This window comes from Tiliqua scincoides, chromosome 14, assembly GCF_035046505.1.
Source record: "Tiliqua scincoides isolate rTilSci1 chromosome 14, rTilSci1.hap2, whole genome shotgun sequence".
Classification (NCBI taxonomy): domain Eukaryota; kingdom Metazoa; phylum Chordata; class Lepidosauria; order Squamata; family Scincidae; genus Tiliqua; species Tiliqua scincoides.
The window spans coordinates 6,925,514-6,940,785 of record NC_089834.1 but is presented as its reverse complement, the minus strand read 5'-3'; the positions used below and the strand labels follow the sequence as shown (position 1 = coordinate 6,940,785).

Genomic DNA, 15,272 nt, shown 5'->3' with positions numbered 1-15,272 from the left:
GTGAGTGAACATCCATCCCCATGCTCCAGGTGGCCACCCTCTCTTGAGGACTTCCCTGGGTCTTATAATGCCTTCTAAGGCAATAAAAAGTCACTTCCCATTTCTCTGTGAAACCAGAAGTCACGTGTTTTGAGCTCTAAAACTCAGTCTGAGCCCGCAGAGGCTGGGGATGAATGTCCTCGGCTTCTGCTGTGCTCAGAAGCCCTTCCGGAGGCGAGGGGAGTGGAGCTCCCCTTGCTCTGAAGGGGACCCGAGCGGGGGGGGGCAGGCCCCCAGATCCTATCCGCAGATAATCAAATCTGCATATATGGGATCTGTGAATATGGGAGCCCCCTGTATTCTCTCTTCAAGTACAGTAATTCCCCCGTATCCATAGGTGATATTTCCAAGACCTACCTCAGACGACCGAAACCATGGATAGTAGCAAACCCTATCTACAAGTCATTTTCATTTACCTACATACCTATGAGGAAGTTATTTTCACAACAATGCAGACAGCAAGAATGCTAGAAGCTAACTGGACACAAGTGGGCCAGTCTGAGTACAGAGGACAAAGAGCATCGTGAGTGTGACAGGGCAGAAAGGTTTCAGAAGGACATGCAATTCAAAACATACGAATCGTTTGTTTCCGGAATTTTCCGGAATTTTCTGTTTAATGTTTTAGGGCAACGGATAAACCCTGGAGAACTGAAACTCAAATTGCAGATACGGGGTTCTACAGCATACTTTATCTAGGCAATATCCAAGAAGGACTGAACTATTCTAACTCCCTTCCATAACACACCCCACATTTAGAACATCAACTCTCATGCACTGAGTCGCTCTCTGCCCCCTTCAACTTTGGTACAAGGTTCATGTTTAACTCTTAGATTGTTATTCATTATTTGTTAAAATGCACTTGATGGGAGACAGGCTTCCTTTAGCTCATTATTCATGATTGCTCCATCTATCTTGATTCAAGCACAGCAACCACTTTTGACAGAGGATTGGAAGGCTTAATTCTGCTATTACATCTTTAAAGAGGACTCCCTTGCCTGCTTTTAATAAAAGGAAAGCTTCGCTCTTTGTAAATGCAGCTTTGGAAGAACCCAGGAGTTCAAATATGTTGGGTGGAATTGCTGGAAATGTAAGGAAACTGGCCTGGATTGGACACTGGATTGATGGGTTGCCACCTGTGCTACCTCTACCTGTATCTTCTGTTATGTCTGCCTTACTTTCCTGTTCCCACCAGAGGGGGATTGTATAGAATCGCTATCCATTGGGGTTAGGTTCCTGAAATCCACAGCGGATAGCGAATCTGTGGATACTGAACCACTGATCCAATGGGGTAAGGCGCAGGGGTAGCTTACCTGCCAGCAAGATACACTTAGGAAGCCAGCAGAGACCTTCAAAAGGCTGCAGTGACCTTCAAAATGGTGTCTGCGACTAGCACAGACTCTTTGAAAATAGCCAGGGGAAACTTCTGAAGATTCCCCCAGCCATTTTAAAGGGTTCTGCACTAGTCATGGGCACCACTTTGAAAATCTCTACTGCTTTTGGAAGCAGACTTTCCAAAGGCAGTAAAGACCTAAGGAAAGTGTCAATCCTGTTCCCTGGGGATAAGTGAATCCACGAGTCATGAATCCATAGGTAGCAAGGATTGCCCATACCTACTTCTCAAGGACACTATGCCTATCCTATACTCTTCAAGCTTTGGCAATGTGGTGAGGACAAACCATTTTATATAGTACCATCAACATGCAGGGTACTTTACACAGAATGAAAGGCAAGGGTTATCTGCCCCAAGGAGCTTACAATCTAGATATGCACCCAAAGAAGATAATAGTGGGGGAGGGTACAGAGGCAGGGGAATATGGGATCAAGAAATAAAAAATTGGGTGTTTGGGAAGAAGAAAGCTAGAATTTTTAGGAAAGTTGTATATTCACCACAGGAAGATTTAGGATGGGGATTGCCACATTTGGAAAGCTATTATGAAGCTTTTCAAATTAAGATGTTGATGGAAATAGATGCGAAAAATTTGGATAAATGGGTGAGATGGGAGGATACAATAAATAGAGGAGGAGGTAATTTTGGAATATTTACACAGAAAGTGAAAAAGGAAAATAAAATTACAATAGGACCAAGACAGTTAGCATTAAAAGTTTGGGGGAAAATGCAACCCAATTGGATGCCAAAATTTTCTAAATGGACCCCACTTGAATTTTTAAGCGAGGAATTTAAAAATGTTGAAAAAACTTTTTGGGAGAAGATAAAGGAAAAGGGTTATTTTAGAGCGAAGGATTTACACAATCCTCAGGGGATATTGACTCCTATACAAGAATTATTGGAGAAAGTGGGAGGAAAATACTGGTTAAGGATCTTGGCTTTATATAATATTTTAAAACAAAGATACTCCCGAGTTTTGAATGAAGAGGATACTCAATTTGAAAAAATATATAGTCTTAAAGAGGATAATAAAAAGGGTATGGCAAAACAGTTATACAATTTAATGAATAAAGATAGAGACTATATGATTAGGTCAATACAAATTAAATGGGAAAGAGAGGTGGGAATGTCAGTACAGGAGATAGACAGAATAATGAAAGGAATATTGGAGATTAGAATGGAAAAATTTAGAGAATAGGAGATGAAATTAATATTGAAATGGTATAGGACACCTGCCCAGCTGGCTTATATGATTAAGGGAAAGAATTCAAATTGTTGGCACTGTAGGAGGGTAAAGGGTTATTATGCCCATCTTTGGTGGGAATGTTCTAAGGTAATGGATTTTTGGCAATTGATATTTGAAAAGGTGGGGGAATTATGTAACCTTAAGCTGGAGATCTCTGGGAAAATGTTATTTATGGGAGTTTTGGGAAATAATAAAGTAAAAAAACATAATCAGGATTTATTCAAAGCTATGATTCTAGCTATCCATGCAGTTATAGCATATGGGTGGAAAGATGCATCAAAAGGACTGTGGAAAAATGGAATTGGTATTTATATGAATGGATACAATCAGACATAGTATCAATACTGAAACAGGATAAGACATGGGAAGATAAGAAAACCGAGATAAAAAAGAAATGGTTGAGATATATAAGATGGATAAGGGAAGGGGGGGGCAATACTGTTATAATGAATAAAATCCAAAAAGTGTGCTTATGGTTGCAGATATAAATACTTAATGTTAATGGTTGTTGTTCATGGGGGGAGGGAAAAAAGGGGAAAAAAGATTGTTGATGATTATGTAAATATAAGTGGAATGTATACTTTAAAAAATCAAACATCAATAAAATTAAATTTAAAAAACAGATTAAAAATAAAATATTGAAATGAATGGGGACCCACCTGAAATTGGCTCGCGACCCACCTAGTATTTGAGAAACACTAGTATAGACACTATACCATATTCAGCCACTGGATGAGACAAATAATGGAATCTAATGGAATGCGATTATAATTATTTAACAGCATGAAGGTAGAAAATTGGATTTTGGTGTTTTTTTGCCCCTTATTACATACAAGGCATTTAAAGGTGGGCCTTGATATCAGTGCTAAGTCAAACAGTGGATACTGACATCCCTTTAATGCCAAATAAAGGTTTTGTTGACTGTTGACTGACTACTGACATCCCACCTGAAATTTAAAGTGCATATCCTGCCTTTCTTCTTCAAGCAAATTCAACATGGCTAGCAACACCAAAAGTAGTAATATTCCTACAGTTAGTGCAATGGTGTTCCTTGATTGTACACCTTTCAGCCCAGCCAACATTTTCAAAGGGTATTGCTGGGCAGTCAATTGTTGGTGTAATTAATTTGTGGAACGTCTTGCCACAGGGTGTGGTGATTGTCATCTGGCCTAGATGGCTTTCAAAGGGGATTGAATAGACCAGGGGTGCCCAAACCCCGGCCCTGGGGCCACTTGTGGCCCTTGAGGCCTCTCAATGAGGCCCTCAGGGAGCCCACAGTCTCCAATGAGACTCTGGCCCTCCGGAGATTTGTTGGAGCCCACACTGACCCAACACAACCACTCTCAGTGTGAGTGTGACTGTTTGACCTCTCGTGTGAGCTGTGGGATGAGGGCTCCCTCCACTGCTTGTTGTTTCACATCTATGTTGCAGCAGCAGCAGCAAAGGAAAGGCCAGCCTTGCTTTGTGCAAGGCCTTTTATAGGCCTTCAGCTATTGCAGGACCTTCATTCATTCATATAAGTTCATCTTTCATATATTCATTTATGCAAACTTATGTAAATTTATTCAACTTTTAAATGTAAATTAATTCTTTTTTTCCCTGGCCCCTGACACAGTGTCAGAGAGATGATGTGGCCCTCCTGCCAAAAACTTTGGACACCCCTGGAATAGACCGATGGAGGAAAAGTCCATCGCAGGTGACAAGCCATGATGGATAGATGGATAGACTGATGGAGGTGACAAGTCCATCGCAGGTGACAAGAGCAATTTTTGAAGTAAGCTACCACAGAATGTCAGGTGCAAGGCAGTGGCAACAGGATACAAGGTATCTTGTTGTCTTGCGTGCTTCCTGAGGCATCTGATGGGCCCCATGAGATACAGGAAGCTGGACTAGGTGGGCCTTTGGCCTGATCCAGCAGGACTTTTCTGATGTCTAAAGCCCAATTTCTTTTCCTGTTTATGAGATGCATTATTTGAAAAATTTATTTCCCGCAAATGCCCAAGGCTGTTTACAAAGTTCCACAATAATTGTGCAATGTATAATGTACAATGTAAGTGGGCCTAAAAACCAAAGCGTAAATCCTCTCTTTAGATAGCAAGCACACACCCCAATGAGCAAAGGCAGATATAGGCCACTCTTAGATAATTAAAATTTGCATTGTCTACATTTGTTGGCCAGTGGGGGGCAACAGGAGGGGGGTACAACACAGGCAGCTGGAGTCGGTGGTGCCAAACTGGCCTTATCGCAGATGCAATCAATAATTAATGAATCCAATGCAAATGGCACAAAATGTGCTTAATGTGCAAGCTTGCAGATTAGGGGGAGGCAATAGGGAGGCAAAATAAAAGTAATTACCAGATATATAATTAGCCACACTGAGTTTGGATCTTTTTTTTTTTTATCTCAATGTGAACAATCACAGCATAGAGGTCAGAACATGAGAAAATATGTTCCAGGTCTTACCAAGGGGAGGAGGGAATTACCCGGGATCCTGGGATTAAATTAGTTTGTCACACAAGTCATCTTTAAAAAAAAAAAAAAAAATTCTCTCCCCAATCGATACAGACAACGCAAAGAAAAGATGACAAGACAAAGCAGTATGGATCTGGGAAAAATGTCAAGCGCGCTCATTATGTTTTTAGTGCATAATTAATGCTGTGCTGAACTTCTCGTACAGCTGGGATACACATGCTGCGACATCTCCAAAGGGGTAATCGTGGGAATTGACACTCTTATTAAAAAGTCTATTTAAGGAGGGTCCTAAGGAAACTTGGAAGCTGTAAGACTTGGCATATGAATTAAGTAAGACTACAAACTCCATGCTTGAGTACACTAAAAAAAAACACTTCGGGGCAAGACTGAAACCTTCAGGGGCTATTTATTTAGTACAATACAAGTGGCGTAGCTAAGGGGGCAGGAGGTACATTACCCAGGGTACCATGTCTTGGGTGGGTGTCTTAGGACCCAATCCTATTGAGCCTGTGCTGACCCAATGCTAGAGCTGAGTGTTGCAAATGTGCCATACACCTGCGACACTCATCACCGGCCTGGCACTGGCTCAACGTGAGCCCGCACTGAGCCAGCACCAGGCAGAAGCCAGTCGAATACCGCCTGGAGCTCTGGGCAAGCAAGCGGGGCAGGAGGGAGTGAAGACAGTGTCAAGCTCTGCCACCATATCCTGACCTTCCCTCCCAGCCCAGGAGACCTGACACGGGTCTCCTTGATTCTGTACCTGCTCAATTGCGGGCACAGACCTGGGGAGACTCATTGGGGCCACCCGGGTCTTACACAGGTAACGGAGCATAAGGTCCCTTACCCCAAGGAAACCTGGCACTGCTTCCCAGCCCCACAGGATGCAGTGGTCGCCATTTTGGTGCCACTGAAACCCTGGGCACTGGGTAGCATTAGATTGGGATTGCATAGGCAGGCTGACCTTAAACCTCATTTTTAATCACCTCTGATTTTCCTTCCTTGTCCTGGCAACATTCTTCACCATGGGTCAGTAGTTTGCAAATTTACCAGGGTCACGGCACCCCTGCAGCCTCTTCTTCCCAGCTCAGCTGGGCACCAGCATCTTGGAATGTGTGAAATCTCATGGGATCCATGATGGTGGCACCCAAATTTCACAAGATCCCAAGTGTGATCAAAGATGGCAGCACCCAAAACTGGCATAATTCAAGGTGATGGTGCCCAGGAAGCAGCCCTGTGAGTGCACCATGACACGCCCTTTGGAAACCTCTGCACTAGGTGATTTTTTTTTTTTAGTTGAGCCAGTTTCTCTGACAGCTTGCCTACGTGACTATCAAAGCTACTAGAACATATGAAGCGCTATTCCTGTGAAAGACACAACTTATTTGCTATGAGACCTGAGTTATTTCCCTCTCCAACCTCCCACAGATCAGCTCTTGCTGAAACAAGACCTCCAAATAAAGCCACAAGGGAAAATAACCAGTAAGGGTCATTTCAGCTCTGACATGTCCAGGAAAAAATTATCATCCTCCCTCTGGAGCACATTTCCTACCAATTAGCTTAAGCAGTAAAAGATTGCCTTGTTAAGGATACTTTACAATCTGTTCCCAAGGTCCTTTCCCCCCTCCGGTTCACTCCAAGCCAACAAACTCATTTTACATGGGCGAACCTTCATCATGCATATTTGGCTCCGGGACAGAACATTAATGACAGCTTCATACATCGACAAGGATTAGTGTGGGGCCCGAAATCAATGCTTGTAAATTGCTGACAGCTTCAAGAGAGAAAAGGAGATGGAGTTACAAGCCCAAGCTGGAGAAAGAATTCACCTCCAACACAGACACATGGCCAACCCAGTTTGCTGGAAGAAGGGCAGTCCAATCCTAACTAAGGGCCAAATCCTAATCTTAATCAAATTTCCAGCACTGGTACAGCTGTGCCAATGGGGCGTGTGCTCCATCCTGCAGTTGGGTGGCACTCACGGGCAGGGGAAAGGACCTTGGGAACGGATTGTGAAGTATCCTTAACAAGACCTCCTCAAGGTAAGGGAAGGTAAGGTAAGGTAAGGTGCTGGAAAGTTGGTTAGGATTGTGCCCTAAATTCCCCCGTGCCAAAGCAGCAATGCCAACATGGGCCACAGGGGAATTCCAGCTGCTGGAGATCTTCGGCAAGGGGACGTTTGTAAGCCCCAGCAGCTGCAATGGTCGACTTTGACCTGCACCAGCAATATCATCGGTGCAAGTCTGCAATGATCTGTGTCAGTGGATCAGGACCGGGAATGGGGATAGGTAGAGGCGGGAGAAAAGTGTGATAATAAAATTAAAACACGTAACACTGCTTTGGGCACTTCTCATTTTTGTAAAAACAAACAAATAAAACCATTTTCTACGGCTTTTATTTATTATTTAATTGGGGCTGCATGGGAATGACTGTGGCTGCATCTGCTGACACTATACCACCTCTATCACCTACCTGGTACGCTTTTAAAATGAATATAATTTATAATTACAGGTGTGCGCCACTTAACAACGGGGATACATTTTCTGATCCCTGTTATTATGTGATTACATCATTAAGTGAACATTCAGCACAATCTAGTGCCTTTGTTGTGTAAACAGACACTCAGCTGCCAGACACTCGCTGGCTCTTCAAAGTTTCAGACACTGATCTCCGAGAGCAGGGGTGTCAAACTTCAGGCCCGTAGGTTGGATACGGCCCCAGACGCTCTATCAGGGCCCTCATGGCATTTGTGCTCGCCCAGCACCATCATCAATGGCTCTCAGCAGCAAAGTGACACCTCAGCAGAAGCAGCTCTGCTGAAAGGGCAGCCTGCGTGATAATTGGGCTCTCCCATATCTTGAAAATATGGTCAAGGTTTGCATGTTTATCATTCTCAGTTAACATGTTCTTAAGTGAGAAAAACATGCTTATTTCTGGTCATCATCTGCTTAATGACATCACTTCCTGCTTAATGACTTCACTTCCAGCTCTCAACAGATGCCATGAATGCTATGAAATAAGTTTGACACGCCTGTCCTAGAGGCACACTTGGGGCATTCTGCATGCTAAGCGGGTGCTCTACCGCTAAGCTATGGCCCCTTCCTCAAAAAGGACTTCTGCACATAGAGGGGAGAAGAGCCTAACCCAGTGGTTCCCAAAAACCTACTCAAACTTTGGGACCAGGGCAAGTGCTTGTGGGGGCAGGGTGCAAGTGGAGAGGGTAGGTTCTGATGGCACTGCCATGATCGTGGTGCTGCAGAGACCCAGGAGCTTCTACACTAACCTGGGGGGTGGCACTGACCTCCAGCAGGGTCTGGGAGACTCACAGCCCCCTCTCTGCGAGCCTCACTGCGGCTGAACAGATCTCCAATTGGCAATTGGAGTCCACTTCCGGTTTCTGATCTGAGCTCCTAGGTAAGCGTAAAAGCCCCTGGGTCCCTGTGGTGCCACAATCACTGCTGCGCCATCAGGGCACCCATTCCTGACCCAGTTCCTTTAAGGGGGAATGGCCCATTTCTGGTTCCCCTGGTGGCCCACCAGTTTGAGAACCACTGATCTAACCCAACCTACTCTTCTCCCCAACATGCTAGTTTCCTTTCAAAAGGGATCTTTCAAGTCTAAAGGAGTATTCCACCATCCCGTACAGATACACATTTACAGCCTCAAGGAAAATTAGATTTGATTGGTAATTTTTTTTTTTTAAACTTGGAGAATTAGTAGTAGTGGAGGTGATAGGGTGCGAGAGCGTGTGTGTGTTTTCCCCAATCAAAGGCTTCAGAGAAAGAGTACGAATGATATTTGCTTTACAGATAAATTTATTTGTCTGAAGGAGAAGACAAAAAATGGGGCTGTCAGCAGGCTCTGACAGAGACTAATTTATTGGCTCCAAGAATTAGGTGTGTGTGTATATGTACTGCAGAATTGTGTAATGATCTTTTAACAGAACAATGCCAAAATCATATTCATGATTCAAAGTTATTATGTTTCCAACTACAGAAATAGAGAAGAATGTGCAGCCTCAAGATTAATGGCTGGCAGAGTATAAAAAAACCCCAATGTTGTTCCTTGTCAAAACACCAAGGCCAAAAGATCTAGACTGCTTACTTTCTCTTCCGTGGCAGCCATCTGTATGGACATATGGACTGATGGTAAGGTACGGCGCACTTTGGAGAACTTTCTTAACCCAACCGTTGCTACCATACCATCACAAGTTCATCACAGACCTCCACATGCCAATGTGTTCAGAGGAGACTTGACATGCTCTCAGCGTGTGCATTCAATGCTTGGAATTGACAAACTTAGGCCCAAATCCTAACCAACTTTCCAGCACTGGCATAGCTGTGCCAAGGGGACGTGTGCTGCATCCTGCAGTTGGGTGGCACTCATGCAGCCCTCCTCAAAGTCAGGGAATGTTTGTTCCCTTACCTCGGAGCTGCATTGCCCTTATGCTGGTGCTAGAAAGTGGGTTAGGATTGCGCCCTTAGTTGGGATGACTTGTAAGGGGGTGACCTTTTGATTCAAAAAGACCCAGGTCCATTGTCAGTCCATTTGTCCAGTGGTTCTCAAATGTTTTAACACCAGGATGCCCTTTTTAGAATTACAATCTGTGAGGACCCTCTGGAAGTGACATTATTAACCTGGAAGTGATGTCATGACCAGAAGTGACATCATTGATTTAAGCTTCAAACTTAAGCCAGGATCAGCCAAAGGTCCCATAACACTGCACTCGTGCTGTTATTTTGCATAGTTCAGAATTCGAGCATTCAGCTTGGTAATCAAAGCAGAACACAGACCTGGACCCTTCTACAACGACACAGCCCTCCCTCTTTTCCATCACCCCATCTTCCCATCTATTCAGGGCAAAGCACCAGGTCTCTCATACACCAGAAGCCCAACCTACCCAGCAGCTCAGTGCCCTGTATTTTCAGTGCCAGCTGAGTGAGGTGCTACATGACCCACCTGAAATAGGTTTACAACCCACCTAGTGGGTCCTGACACACAGTCTGAGAAATACTGCATTACTCCATTATTATACTGTCATTTTCAGATTTTGTCTTCTTATTAACAAAGAAGGCTAACTGAAAAAATGTTTGATTACATAATTAACCTGTAGGGGGTTAGGTATACGTAGGACTAGGACACCTCAAGGACCACCTTCCCCCATATAACCGTGCACTTCCCCCATGATTATCTGAAAGCGCCCTACTTAGGGTACCACTGCCACTGGAGGCTAAGAAGGTGGTGACAAGATGCAGGGCCTTTTCTGTTGTGGCACCATGATTCTGGAAACAACTGCTGGAAAGTTTGAGGGTGGCCCCCACTTTTCATGGTTTCCAGGAAGGTGTAAAAACATACCTATTCCACATGGTGCTTGAGGGACTCCTTTTTAACTAGGATCCAGTATGGTGTTGCTGTTGTTACATTCTGAATTGCACCTGTATCTGTTTAATTGCTTTTAATGTTTTTTATCTAAATGTTTTATTATTGTATTTTATTATATTTTTATGCTGTAAACTGTTTTAAGCACCAGACAAACTGCACAGAAATCTGGATGAGTAAGGGTATGGAGGTGTAGGCATTACGGTCTTCATCCAGGACATTTCAGCCCTCTTTTCCAATAAATGCAGGCACCTGGAGACTCCTTGCTCATGCCACAGATTGCACAGTGGGCCCGTGGTATCTGCAGGAGATCCATTTCAGGACCTGCTGTGGATACCAATCTCAACGGATCATTAATTCAATGGAAAGCCCTCAAAGGGCTTCCTGGGCATAACCAGAAGCGCCTTCTGGTCACGTCTGAGCGGTGGCTCCCAACTCACAAATCAGGAAGTCCCACCTAACGTAAGAACATATGAACAGCCCCACCGGATCAGGCCATAGGCCCATCTAGTCCAGCTTCCTGTATCTCACAGCGGCCCACCAAATGCCCCAGGGAGCACACCAGATAACAAGAGACCTCATCCTGGTGCCCTCCCTTGCATCTGGCATTCTGACATAGCCCATTTCTAAAATCAGGAGGTTGCACATACACATCATGGCTTGTAACCCGTAATGGATTTTTCCTCCAGAAACCTGTCCAAATCCCTTTTAAAGGCGTCCAGGCCAGACGCCATCACCACATCCTGTGGCAAGGTGTTCCACAGACCAACCACACGCTGAGTAAATAAATATTTTCTTTTGTCTGTTCTAACTCTCCCAACACTCAACACCCAACACCATTGTAGCAGTGCAATGCTACTTGGGAAGCACCCAGTGTTTAGAACTTTGGTGCCTGAGGGAGAGTGCTAAAAGCAGAAGCACTCTGAGGGTTTGAAAGTTAGAACTCGAGCAGCAAGAAGTCAGAGCAATGAATGAGACACAGCAGACATTCAGAGGGTTGATGCAGGGAGAGCTGAGCCGGAAGTAGGACGGTATGAGATCGAGAGAGAAGTTCGTCCTCCCAGCTAGCTTCCTCAGACTTTTATTCATTCTCAAAACACATGATGCAAAGCTATGCAATAGGGGAATTACTGAAGGTTGCTGAAATCTGCACTGCTAAGAAACCTGCTGGCTCTGGCTTGACAGCAATACACATTCCTGAGATATGCGCTTCTTCATAACACCGTCTGTTTACAGGCTCTGAGCTTCAGACTTCGCAACTGGCCCACTCTGGTGTGCCTGAGTGGGGGGGCAGCAGGTTTGCCTGCCTACCAGTTGCCATGTTACTAAGGCTAAGCTCAGCGCCTGTGCACATAAACACTACAACCATATTATCTTCAGCGCCACTACATCTTGGATTCATCCCAGGGCTCTTATTTATTTTCTCTCTCACATTTCTATACCATCCTTCCTCCAAGGAGCTCCGGGTGATGTCTGTGGTTCCTCCCCTCCCTTTGTCCTCACAACAACCCTGTGAGGTAGGTGAGGCTGAGAGAGAGCGACCGGCCCAAGGTCACCAAGGAAGCCTCACGGCTGAGCCAGGATTTCAACCTGGCTTTTTTCAGGTCTAACTCTCAAACCACTACACCAGACTGTGAGTCTGCACAGGCTGCCACTGGATAAAGACGTACAGTTGGCTGTTCATGCCAGTGCTTGCTCGTAGGCCCTGATCCTCCAAAGGGGAGCAACACTTAATCAAGAGCCTGACACAGACCCTATCTCCAGCAAAGCCTAGTTATCATGAGAAAAATAAATATCTGCTCAGAGTTTGTGCCTGCCACAATTCTACCATTTGCATTTAAATGTCTGTATGTACTGAAACAAGGCATGTAATCCAAAACTAGCCAGCAAGGGAGACATTTCTAAGCAACCTCAATGCCAGGCCATTACCAGCAATAAAAGATGTATTTAATGATTTACATTAGAAAGTTGGGGGGGGGGGAGTCTGCCAGAACTACATCTCAGTAGCTATAGCAACAAGCTTGACTTCTCAGGAGAACAGATTTTCCCCACTGGTTTAAGCGAGAGAACCCGCCTAAAAAAGAATGTAAAATTCAGTGTTCAGTTTAAAGAAAGAAAGGCACAGGATACAAACTGGGAAACCTAATTCTTAGAAAGATAGACATTTCTTTTCAAGCAAGCCAAATGCTACCCCAGCAGTGGCCAGCCTTTCGACTTCAGGGCTCCTGGACCTTTAACAATTGGGTAGAAGAAGGAATTTCAGCAGGTGCAGCTTCTCATCCCTGAGACAAGGAGCTGGACCTGCTGAAATTCCCTCTTCCATGCCATTATTAAAGGTGCAGGAACCTTAAAGTTGAAAGGTTAGCCTCCCCTGCTAAAGACAGTGCTTAAAAATGAGAATCACAGCCCAGCCCTATGCATGTCTACTCAGAACTAAGTCTCATTTTTTTCAGTGGGACTTACTCACACATAACTGTGTACTGCAGCCTTAGTTCTTTTACTCTGAAATGCAGCTTTTTGTTGAACCTGAACCATTTATCTCAGACTTTTGTAATTATAGCCCTTCACCAATAAAAAAAAGGCTTTGCGGGAAATTATATCCCGCCCCACACACACACAAACTACCTGCCATTCTTTCAACATTTAAAGGTAGAATTTATCCAAAAGAGCAGGAGAGAACTCCCCCCCCCAATTACACAAAGAAGGGGGGGGAAATCATCTCACGTTCACATGATATCAGGCAGAACTTCTTCCCCCCAGGAACAAATTGCAATGTGCTCTTTCCGTTGAGGTCTTAAGGGAGGTTCCATTTTCACATACGTTCAGGCTTAATATGGTTTATCAGCTTAGAACCAGCAAGAACCATTACACATTTTAATGAGGAACAGTGCAATCCTATACTCAGCTTATGCCAGTGGAACGGCCACTCCACCAGTTGTGACAGCAGAGGATAGCAGCACTGGTGGGAAGGTCTGCGCTATCCCGCTGGTGCCGGCGCAGCCTTGACATTGCAGGTAAGCTCTACACCAGGCGGTAGAGGTGTGGTAGGAGGGCAGAAAGGGGTGTGACGAGTGGGAGGGAGGGAGGAGGGACAGGACTGGTTCACACACCTGCACGTATGTTGTTTGATTTCTCATCACTCATTCAATTATCACAGCCTGAATGTGTGAATTGAAAAGATAAGCATTTTGAGATCACATTAGGTCAGAAAGACGTCATATTGGCGGCACCTGACCTGCAACGGCTCCTTCGCGGTCACAATCGACAACTCGGTGTTGCTGCTGTTGCGCAACTAACGACAAGCACTAAACAGTCCCAAGCAAGAGTGATGGAAAGTCAAGCGTCAAGCAGGAAGCAAACACAAATTCACACAGCCAACCTTGAACGGTCTCCAGATTCATGGCTAGGAAAGCATCAGTTTGCATTACAGGGGTGCGCCACTTAATGACAGGGATACATTCTCTGATCCCCCTTATGTGATTAGTTCATTAAGCGAACATTCAGACCAATCTAGTTCCTTTGCTGTGTAAACAGACACTCCCTATCAGACACTAGCTGGCTGCATAGGCTACTGGAGACAGATTTTCTCTTCTTTGCATTGAGCCTCTTTTTTGTGCTAACACACACAACACACATGTGCAACATGTGCAACACACATGTTGCAGTCTGTGGGAGACCTGACCGCCTCATTAAGAGCCTCTTTGTTGCGCTGTGACCACCGTCGTTTATGCGGTCCATCATTAAGTGGAAGGTTGTTAAGCAACGCGCGCCTGTATTTACTTCACATTTCAGAGTGGTGTAGGGGAAAATAATAATAAATCAACCCAAAAGGATCACCGCACCTGATGGAAGTTGAAACTGGCACAGCAGGCAGGAAAGAAAGTGACATGTGAAGCCACTGGTGGGGGAAAACCTACCTTAATAAGTCAAGACTATAGTTACTGCAGGCAGGCAAAGACTTCTAAGGCAACTGCTTGGTCACTTAAATAAAAGCAGTCTATTTTGGAGAGCTCAGGAGAGCAAGTGAAAATCAAATATCTCTAAAGTATGTCCCACAGAGCCACCTCCATCATCATAGCGTTTATGTAACAGCTTAGTATACAATAGGCCCCCCTTAACTGTGGGCTCAACACCCCTGGATCTGAATAGCCACGGATACTGAGCACATGGCTTGAGGGCCTCAAAAGTTCTCCAGTGTGCAACAGGGATTCCAGTTGCTCCTGGAAGGGCTTCTGAAGTGCCAGGAGGCTGCATGTGGCCTCCCTGCGACTCAGAAAGCCTCTTGGACATGGCTGGAAGGCCTTTCTGGTTTGCTGGCACAAACCAGAAGTGCCTTCCAGTCATGTCCAGGAGGCCTTCTGAGAAGGCTGGAAGCTGCATGCAATCTCTGGAAGGCTGGGCACAGCACCCAGTTAAGTTGCTGCAGCGCAATACTGGACCTCCCTCCCATGTATTCAGTTATCAACAGAATTTAGTATCAGCGGGGGATCCTGGAATGAATCCCCCACAGATGCTGAGGGCCCACTGAATGTTATTTCACTCATGACTTGTAAAGTTAACTAGAATTAGCACCTCCATATTTATGCTAAGATTTCATTTTCGTCCCACTTTGAATCCAAGGAGCTCAGGACAGCATACAATGTTTCCCTTCCACCCACCTTCCATTCCATCTCACAACAACCCTGTGAGGTTGGCAGGCTAGGTATAAGCTAAACATTAAATCCTGATGCAGGGGGAACGGTCATTAAAAGG

General features: G+C 44.9%; 1 protein-coding gene across 1 annotated transcript in view; it reads right to left on the bottom strand.

The window, feature by feature from the left end:
- ARVCF (ARVCF delta catenin family member) overlaps positions 1 to 15,272 on the bottom strand; it is a 752,684-nt gene that overhangs the window by 428,616 nt on the left and 308,796 nt on the right. The window lies entirely within an intron of this gene.